General features: G+C 42.4%; 1 pseudogene; it reads left to right on the top strand.

Moving 5' to 3' along the window:
- Positions 1-521: 521 nt before the first annotated feature.
- On the top strand, positions 522-7,062 carry LOC124047641 (annotated as a pseudogene).
- The last annotated feature ends 297 nt before the right edge of the window (positions 7,063-7,359 follow it).

Below are 7,359 nucleotides of genomic sequence, written 5' to 3'. Positions count from 1 at the left end.
TTTGTCTTCACACTCCCCACCTTGTTTGTCTGAGTGAGATAAGCCTTGAAGGTGCCTGTCTTGCTCCATTGTGTGGCCCCTGTTGTCAATGTTGTCAATCCATCAAGCCCATTACCCCACCCCTGGACCAACACCCCTACTCTCCCCCTTTCTGCCTCCGCAGCTGATAATTCTGCCATCCTTTTCTGGTCGTAGGGGGTGTCTCAGTCAATTTAGTTAAGCCATTAACCACTAATTGTCTCCTCCCACATTGTGGCTTGAACAAACAGCATAGCAGGGGGAGAGAGAGGGGCCTCCAGAGCCTTTATAAGCCATGGGGCACAAGAGGAGCTTGATATCAAACCCTCCTGCCTAGACTGTACACACAGGACATCTATATCGGCTGAGACCCTCCGTTTTGGAAACTCTCTTCTCTCTCTGTCTCAATACCTCTTCAACTCCATTCGGACAAGCTCATTTTTTTTTCTCTCTTCCTCTCTCGTTCTCTCTTTTCCTACCTAATTGCACATTTTGTGGAGATGATGTCAACCAAGATTCTGTGGCTCCTGTCTCTCTGGCTGTGCATGCCCTTGGCCCAGGGCCGTATCTGGGCCTGGATGCTCAACATGCCCCACAGTCCCCCCCAAAAAGGACCCATGGCTCTCATGGAGAGCACCCCTCCAGTCAACACCAAAGGATCCTCGGTAAGACCCAGATCATCATTTTATTGTGTTTGAAAGCATCTTGTTTGCTTCAACAGGTTTTGTCCCACTGAAGGAGTTCTGAAATGTTTTTTGAATTTCCTAATTAATGAGGTGGTAATCTCCTGCTATTTTACCTGAGCTTGAATTGACACACATGTGTATCTGCTTTTGTAGCATTTTCACATGGTCAATCTGGTCGAAGAATGCAATTTGCTAAAAGTCAACGACACATTGTCTCTATCTGTTTGTCTAGATAAAAACCACACACATTTCAAGATTCGGGAAGTAGCTTAGTCAAGCATAAAGGCTGGGTGTAATTCAGTAGTAGCTGAACCATTGTCAATACTCCAGAGTTGTAAATGGCACATTAGCATGTTAGTGACGGCGCTACTCTATTCCAGTAGCTTTCTCTGTTTGTATTGTGTTGGAAGTGGTTAGAAAAAATTAGGATCTTAGAGCACCAATCTTCGACTGATAATGGCTCTCAATCACAGCAGCAGTAAATGGGCAGCAACACTCTGAATGGTTTATTTACTTAGATGGTTCTCAGTGTATCATCATTGATCTTCCTTGGTTTCCTTTCTTGGTTTTCTTCATTGGTTTCAACTAGCTCAAATCCAGTTAAGCAAACCGAAATGTAGACGCAGCACAATGAAGTTGCGTGCATGAAGTGAACACGATTTCCGTAACATCTAAGAGCCTTGAAGCCTTTAGGCTAAACTTCTCCGCTGTTTTGCTCCCAATACTAACACTTTTTTTTTACCAGCGTGAAGCGCACATGCACAGTTACTCTGTGAGAGCGATCTTGCATCGGGCCCATCTCATTAGCTGCGGTGCTGCTCATTGCAACGGCATCTCGCTCAGTCTTTAATAACACAACTTATTTTCACTTTATTTCCCATAAAACATGACAACTACCATTATTGTCATATTTGTTTCAAGAGAGTATATGTTATACCAGATGTGAATGCAATGATTTTCTTATGGGTGTGTGTCATCATTATCACAGTTTCTAAGCTCTTGCTTTGTTTTTCAGGGTGTGTGTGACCATGACCGCGCCTGTGGTCGAAGCTTCTCCTGTGACCGTCACTTTGGCCTGTGTTTTCCTCTCCGTGGGGAGGGCCAGTACTGCAGGAGAGATGCCCAGTGTGTCCGAGGACTCAGCTGCATGTTTGGGAAGTGCCACCGGCGCACATTTCTGAGGGACAAGAGGGTAGGCTAAGTGACAAGGCCATTGCGACTCACTTGAACATTTGTGGTGGACACAGTACAGTTTATTGAAGTAAATGTATCTCATGGTGATAAAAAAAAAAAAACGTTGTGCTACTTTTTTGCTAAACTGAGTGCTGGCACTAAGGGAGGGACCTGTCTACATTTCAAATAATAATACAAGAGAGACAGGTTTCATGATGACCACAGGGTGACAGGATGTTTACGGACTAATTCATCAAGTAGCGATTTGCATAATTCATGCCTTCATTAACTAATTAGTTCATTGAATTATTATTCATGAAATGATTCACCGTTTGGCTCTGTCTTGTCTAGGTGCTAGGTGTAAAGTAGACAGGGACTGCGGCGAGTCTATGTGCTGTGCCCGTCATCACGGTGAGCAGTTGTGCAAGCGGCGTCTGCTGCGAGATGAGAGCTGCTTCGTTCCCGAAGGTGGCCTAGCGTTCAGCATCAACCAGATCTGCCCATGTGATGAAGGCCTGCTGTGTCGTGGCGCTGTTGAGCCCAAATGGAGAGAGTGAGTACACAATAAAAGGCTTAAGAATGGCAGCGGAACACAGGAGGTTGCTGGTACCTTCATTGGGGAGAATGGGCTTGTGGTAAATGACTGCTGTGGAATGATATCAAATACTCCAAACACATTGGTTCCCAGGTGTTTGATGCCATTCCATTTGCTTCGTTCCAGCCATTCGTATGGACTGTTCTCCCCTCAGTAGCCTCCTGTGCAGCAGAGGACTATCTAAATCATGACAACATCGATGGTCGTGCAGTAATAATTTACAACCCGTGATCTATGTCGTTTATGGAATGATGTTAGACAGATTCTGACCACATTTTTTTCCCTTGTTTCTCCAGGAAGGAGTTTTTCTACCACCCTGACACTACAAGTTGGACCTGTCAAGCCCCAAAGTCGTGATGAACACTGATCAATTAACCAGTTATTTATTATGTCAGTATCGTGTGTATACCGATATGACTGTATGTACTATAATGTAAATATCAACAAATAGGCTGTCTTTTTTAAAACATTTGTTGCCATTTTGTATATTTTAACAAATGCACTGTTTAGCGAGGCCAATTATCAGCACGGTTTTCTTGTCAAAGTAAATCGTTATCAAAATCGAATTCGCGCCATCTGGTCGTGTCAGACAATGTCATCTGACGAAATAAACGCTAAAATAAAAGCTGTTATTTTGTATGGGTGATTTGTTTTCTTTTTCTCTGATTGTCACACTACACAGCTCTTACATTTACACTATCCATGTTAGGACACCATCAGAGTACACATATCCATTAAAAGTTGACAAGACATAACCTTTCACAACCTGCTACGATGCCATTATGTAGAGGTCATAAGCAGCCTATGATGATCGTTGGCTGCTTTCAATACTCACATCATAATGGGCTCATTTGGGAGGTACATATTTCTATTGTGTCCTTTGTAAAGTTTACTGCGTCTAGCATTGAGATATGTGTATGTTGTTAGTGGTACAGTTAAATGGATGACTGAGGGTCATCGACACTGGTCTGACAACAGATAAGGACAGACAGTGTCAAAGAGAGACTTTGCCGCTTTCTAGTGGAGAGCAAATGTAAGTAACGTAATGTTCTAGAGGGTTCTCCAGCCTTTTCTACAAATAGGCATACTCTTTTCTTCTCCCCTGCAACTCTTCCCCAGGTCATTTATGTGTTTATATATCAGTCTGCTAATACAGGACTAGTAAAGGCCCAGTGCACACTTTGTTTCCATTTTCATTTTTTTTTAAATGGTTTTAATTCAGATTTTTCAGAGGATGCTGCAGCACCCTCAGCACCCCTACTTCCTGAGGCATACTGATTGACACAAATACTCACACTATAATTCTGCCAGGTAGTCTTTCTGTCTACCATACAACTGGCTACACGAAATGATAGATGGCACACCACACAGACAGGGGCGATATTGCTGGAAATGTATTGGCAGATATTGTGTTACGTTTGGCTTTTTAAGCCAATTGTCACTTAACAGGGGTGTGATAATGTCAATTTTATTTTGATTGGATAGTAGCTGGGAGCACACAGTGTCGGATACTTGTGAGATTTGTTTATGACAGTTTGCGTGTTTGGCGAGCCACTCATAGGTGGGCTGCGAGCTCCTGGGAGTTTGCGATCAACCTGTTGGAGACCCTTGGTCTACAGCAATGGTCACCAACCTTTTCTGAGTCAAGATCACTTTGAAAGTGATCAAAAAGCAAGCTGAGCTCTACCACTCAGATAAAAAAAGTAAAAAATATCTCTTAAAAAATGTATCATTAACCTAATAAAAACAGTTCTCTAGGAATGAGGTTTGGGCAGTAGGACTAATACATTAGTCACAGGATAATGGATTTATGCCTGGCCTGCCAACATTGTTCTTATCAAAACATATATTATTTCAAAACTCAAGCTTTGATAACACAATTATAGTGGAGTATTGCTGCCACTCATAATATATATATATATTTGTATATAATTATGAGATAAGATCACATTATTATGAAATAATAAAATATATAATTATAATGAAATAATAAAATATCATTATTGCAATAAATATATCATCATTACAAATACAAAATATTGTTCTTAAGAGAAATATATCATTATTACGATAAAGACCACTTTATTAGGCTATAGCCGAACATTTCAATAGGCTAAAGCCCAATGCCAATAGGGCCTATAACAAACTATTAAATAGCCAAACAATATATCATAACTGAACAAGACCTGCATGGCCATGATGCAATCATGCAAATTCAGACATGTGAATTTGGGAGATTTTGCATGCCTCTTCTTCACAGTACCGTTAGTCCTTCACGTATAAAGGCAGGCCATAAATCCAGGGGGAAAAGTCAGTAAAGCCAGGGTGTGTTCATTAGCACACCCTGAAAGGGGGAAATGCACCTAATCTTGGAATATTGCAACAGTCAGTGAGGGAGAATGCCGGTCCCGGGTTTGTGATCAATTTTTTTGGCCAAATTTGTTTGAGCTTGTTCATTGTAGAAGTTGTAGACTGACGTACTGCTTGCTGTTCGTTGGCAGCCTCTGAACAGAAAGTGTGTTGTGACTGTGCAACCTCAAGAAAGACACAACGTAGCATAACTGTCATCTGGATGTAGTGTTTTTCAATGGTTTATGTCTACCTGGAACCAAAAGGGTTATTCAAAGTGTTCTCCTATGGGGACAGCCAAATAACCCTTTAAGGTTCTAGACAGGGTTAGATGTATGAATCATACTTCTTTATGGTCTCCCTATTAAATACATTCTTATTTTATTCAATGCACGCACTTTAGCCACGGCATTTGAATGTAGACTATACAGTGGCTTGCGAAAGTATTCACCCCCCTTGGCATTTTTCCTATTTTGTTGCCTTCCAACCTGGAATTAAAATTGATTTTTTTTCTGGGGGGGGGGTTGTATCATTTTATTTATATAACATGCCTACCACTTTGAAGATGCAACATATTTTGTTATAGTGAAACAAACAAGAAACAAGACAAAAAAAACTGCAAACTTGAGCGTGCATAACTACTCACCCCCACAAAGTCAATACTTTGTGGAGTCACCAATTACAGCTGCAAGTCTCTTGTGGTATGTCTCTATAAGCTTGGCACATCTAGCCACTGGGATTTTTGTCCATTCTTTAAGGCAAACTGCTCCAGCTCCTTCAAGTTGGATGGGTTCCGCTGGTGTACCACAATCTTTAAATCACACCACAGATTCTCTATTGGATTGAGGTCTGGGCTTTGATTAGGCCATTCCAAGACATTTAAATGTTTCACTGTGGGGATGGTGTTCTTTGATGAGAGGTTGATGAGACATGTTGGGTTTGCGCCAGGCATAACATTTTCCTTGATGGCCAAAACATTTCAGTCTCCATGAACCAGAGTTCCTTCTTCCATATGTTTGGGGAGACTCCCACATGGCTTTTGGCGAACACCTTTAAGCAATAGCTTATTTCTGGCCACTCTTCCATAAAGCCCAGCTCTGTGGAGTGTACGGCTTAAAGTGGTCCTATGGACAGATACTCCAATATCCACTGTGGAACTTTGCAGCTCCTTCAGGGTTATCTTTGGTCTCTTTGTTGCCTCTCTGATTAATGCGCTTCTTGCCTGGTCTGTGAGTTTTGGTGGGTGGCCCTCTCTTGGCAGGTTTGTTGTGGTGCCATATTCTTTCAATGTTTTAATAATGGATTTAATGGTGCTCCGTGGAATGTTCAAAGTTTCTGATATTTTTTTATAACCCAACCCTGATCTGTACTTCTCCACAACTTTGTCCCTGACCTGTTTGGAGAGCTCCTTGGTCTTAATGGTGCCACTTGCTTGGTGGTGCCCCTTGCTTAGTGGTGTTGCAGACTCTGGGGCCTTTCAGAACAGGTGTATATATACTGAGATCATGTGACACTTAGATTGCACGCAGGTGGACTTTATGTAAATAATTATGAACTTTTGTGTCAAGCAAAATAACAGTTTTTCCCACAGTGTGAATATAAGAAATGTGGGGTGTTGAGATGTTACCTTATCACCAAGGAGCTGAAACAGGAAATTGTTCATAATGTAAAATGAGTTACAGTTGCTGTCACTTTAATCAACACTGAAGGGATTGATGTTAGCTGTCTCTCAGACCTATCAGACGTATCAGAGATAGAGTTTGCACCACACCTGTGAGAACTCCTTTCGTATCAGCTGGATGACACAGTGGTATTTACACCTTGCCACCTGATTGCTTTTATACTTGATCCTTCTCCAGACAACAGATGTCACGCCACATGCCCTGCAGAAGACAGAAGTCACGCCACAACCCCTCCAGACTTAAGAAGGCATGCCAAAACACTACGGACGTCATAGGTCACGCCACAACTCTTCCAGATAACAGAGGTCATGCTACAAGCCCCCCAGATGTCAGAAGTTACTCGACAACCCCCCCGGACATCAGAGGTCACACCACAACCCCTCCAGACATTGGAGTTCACGCCACAACCCCTCCAGATGTCAGAAGTCCTTCCACAACCCCCCGGACATCAGAGGTCACACCACAACCCCTCCAGACATTGGAGTTCACGCCACAACCCATCCAGACGTCAAAGGTCAAGCCACAACCCCTCCAGGCAACAGAGATCATGCCACAATAAAAATACATAGAGTCAATCTACTTATAGAGATCAATTCGCTATTAAAATAATCCCAAAATTGTCGATCTCCTTGTAAAGTTCACCTTGGTTGATGAGAAAGGAGATCATGCACAACGTGTTTCAAGGGATGTTAACTCTGGATTTTTTGGGGAGTCTGAATTTTTGGGTCTGAATTTTTTGACGTTGCGGCTGATGGCGAGGATATGAGGGTCCCGTCCCTCATCCTGAGATGGCAAGAAGAATGGCAATCTATCGGCAGAGTACTGGCAAAGGGATTGAAAGGTAATGGCTATTTCG

This window comes from Oncorhynchus gorbuscha, linkage group LG11 (assembly GCF_021184085.1).
Source record: "Oncorhynchus gorbuscha isolate QuinsamMale2020 ecotype Even-year linkage group LG11, OgorEven_v1.0, whole genome shotgun sequence".
In the NCBI taxonomy this organism is placed as follows: Eukaryota; Metazoa; Chordata; class Actinopteri; order Salmoniformes; family Salmonidae; genus Oncorhynchus; species Oncorhynchus gorbuscha.
The sequence above is the reverse complement of the archived record's forward strand: the minus strand, read 5'-3'. Positions and strand labels throughout refer to the sequence as shown.